The 3,161-nt window shown below is 55.0% G+C and overlaps 1 protein-coding gene across 1 annotated transcript in view; it reads right to left on the bottom strand.

Moving 5' to 3' along the window:
* The window catches only part of LOC101648541 (sodium/potassium-transporting ATPase subunit alpha-4), a 50,864-nt gene that overhangs the window by 8,114 nt on the left and 39,589 nt on the right, over positions 1–3,161 (bottom strand). The window lies entirely within an intron of this gene.

The following is a 3,161-nucleotide window of genomic DNA, read 5'->3' as shown; positions in this document are numbered from 1 at the left end:
TCTTGTCACACCTTCAAAAATGTTTCCGGGTTCCAAGCACTGCTCCCTACCTACGGGGCTCCTGCCTTGTTCCCCGCCACCACAGGGGCTCCTGCCTTGTTCCCCGCCACCACAGCTTCCCGCGCACATAACTGCAGTCTTCCCGGCCTCCTCCTCGTCTGATCTTAAGACAGCTGTCACAGTCGTCTTTTGAAAATATGTCTTCTCGTGTCAGTGGGTACAGCCAACACAGAGGATGGAGGTGGGGGAGACGAGGCTGCAGGGGAGATGATGCAAAGTGCTTGCACGTTGAACTCTGGGGAGCCCCTGAAACCGTGAAGTCAGTGGGCGGGCAGGATCGGGGTTCTGTTTGGGGAAGAAGGCCCTGCCAGGAAGGGCTGGAGGCAGGGGCGTCTTGGGGGGGGGGCGTGGGGGGGTCTGGGTGGGAAGCACTGAGCGCCGGGGGCGCCCGGGATGAGGGGGATGAGGTGTGGTTGCAGAGCGGGGATGCCGTCAGAGGTTATTGACAACGATGTCGGCCGACTCCTGTCTTTCCCACGCCGCTGGCCATCTGTCGAGTCAGCGTAGCCTTTGGTCTCGATTTTCTAAATAGATCCTGAATCCAACTCACTTTCTCGCTGCCCCGAGCTCGGTCTCTCTGGGTGATGGCAGCGGCCCCTGCCTGTCTCCCTGCGCCCACTCGGCGGGCAGGAGGAGCTCTTAAAAGTCCTCCTCATCCCACTTCGCATACAATTCGGAGTCCAAACAAAGTCAAAGTGAGTGCGCTCTGACGCGGGGACCGCCTGGTGCATTTGGGCTCCAGAGGGTTCCCAGGGGCTGGATTTTCGGGGGTAGATCGCCAGACCTTTCGTCCGAGGTGCCTGGGGTGAGCTCCAATACCCAACCTTGAGGTCAGCATTAACTGGCGGTGCAGGCACTTCTCCTGGGCGACAAGGTCACCGCGGCCCCACACGCCGGGACTTCTCCGCAGTCTTCTCGGGCCCGCTCCTGCTGGCGAGCCGTGCTAGGTCACCGCAATGGTTCGCACCTGGAGCTCACCGAACACCTTACGAACACGGTGCCGGCCCCAGGCCTTCAGCTGTGCTCCGCCCGCAAGTGCGCATGCCGCGCTCATCTCCTCGGAGAGTCTGTCTTTAACACACCGTTATACAAAGGAGCCAAGGGTGGTCTGTAATCAGTTTGCACTCGGATACTAATAGAAAACTTGGCCGTGAGGATGTGTCCAGTGGTACCACGGAAGGAAGGCCTGGCAGCCAGCGGCCAGGCTTCCACGAAGATCACACCTTAGAAGATCCTCAGGAGCAGCTCCCGTCTGTACCACTGCGAGCCAGAATCAACTCGACAGCGACTGACGCCACAAAGGAGCCAAGGGTGACCCCCGGGTACTGGCCCCAGGTTGGTTTCCTCTTCGGAGCCAGCCAAGGCCTATTTGCCATACAGTGAACCCTCGCCACTTCGTGCTTCGACTTCCGCGGCTTCACTCTATCGCGGTTTTTGCGTAACAGCGCATGCTCTGTCATTACTGCCACTGATTGGCTCATACTGTACACGCTTCTGTCTGCATCGCTACATATTGGAGCTACGTATCAGATGCATTTTTGCTTTTGTACAGTGTACTGTAATTGTTTGCGATTTTAAAGAAATTTTATCTAAGCCCTTTGATGGCTCCTAAACGAGCTGCTTCTTCTAAGCCTTCTGACAATAAAAATAAGCGCCAGAGGAAGATGCTCACCATCCAGGAAAAGGTAAAACTTTTGGATATAAGGAATCCTACTTCGCGGAATTTCATTTATCACGGTAGGGTCTAGAACCGATTAACCACGATAAACGAGGGTTCACTGTACACAAATGTGGGCACATACGATTAATTCAAAAGGAACCCCAAGAAGCAGAGTTTCAGCTACTGAGAGTCTAATCACCCACCATGAAACCGCCCATCTGCTGATCGGAGATGAAAACCTGCAGTTGCAAAGTGCTACTGTCCTTCTTGTCCTGAGAATGCCCACCTCACCTTGCAGAAGACCTGGATAAACCCCTCCCTTCTCCCCCCACCCTTGTGGCTCTCCATGCCACCCACCTCTGGAAGACCTCCTGCTGGTGAAGACCCCTTCCTGGTGGCGGGTGGCGGGCAGAGGGCAATGCAGCCAGCACAGTCGACAGCTTGCTGGACAAAGCTGCTTTCTCCAGGTCCATGGGCTTTTCCTTGGTCAGCCTGGGCTCCCACAAACTCATCAGAGCACTCACGCCCCTGCCGTGGCCTTTCTCCTGACCTTGCATGGACGTCTTAGCATTTGTCCTGTTGTATTTATTAACTCTTTCTTTTCCTAACCCCCAACCCTCAACCAGAACACAGGCTCCGTGAGGGTGGTGGCTGGGTCATTCTGTTCCCTACCGTGTCCCGAGGGCCTAGAGCAGCACCTGGTACCTAGAAGGTGCTCAGTGAGTATTTGTTGGATGACTGAGTGAGGGGTGATCAATGGGAAGTGCTAATGGTGAGAGAGATGTAGAAGGTAAGAAGGTCTTTTTGCTCCTAGCAGTAGAGAGTCCTCCTTGTGTGGACAGCGCTAGACTGAATTGTCTGAGAATTACAGCAGGTGGAGGAGACAAGACCCGGCTCTATGGTGTGTGCATGCCTCAGCACCTCAAGACATCTTCCTGTGCCAGTGGGATTTTGGCGATCTCAAATAGGTTTTCATCACCTTCACTTAAACACAGGGATGTGGCGCTGCATCTTGGCCGCGGGGAGTAGGCATCAGGACGTAGAACTAACAAGGGCTGGAGCGGATGGTTGAGGAGATGTGGATTGGTGCCCGGCCACGTGGACACTGGGCTCCAGTGGGTTGGGAGCCAGAGCACCCACATGTGGCGGCCTGGGGGACTCAGCTAGTAGATACATGGAGAGCTTCCCAACCCAGATGCTACTGGAAAAACTTGTGGTTATCCTGGTTTGATGTCATCCTGGTGAAGTGGAAAAGCATCAAAAGTACTGAGTCCAGTCCTAATCCAGCTGGGGGACTTCGAGCAAGCCATTAATCTCCTAGAGAACGGTGATAATGAACCTGTGTCCTCTGTGAGTCTGTGATTCTGGCAATGATCGGTGGCACTGACCCCCCTGCCATTGTCTTAAGAAATTGGAGCAGGACTGTTTGCAGATACACCCC

Source organism: Echinops telfairi, unplaced genomic scaffold, assembly GCF_000313985.2.
Source record: "Echinops telfairi isolate 266 unplaced genomic scaffold, ASM31398v2 ScPeMD7_7425;HRSCAF=8463, whole genome shotgun sequence".
NCBI lineage: Eukaryota > Metazoa > Chordata > Mammalia > Afrosoricida > Tenrecidae > Echinops > Echinops telfairi.
Note: the sequence above shows the minus strand (reverse complement) of the source record. Positions and strands in the feature narration are given on the sequence as shown.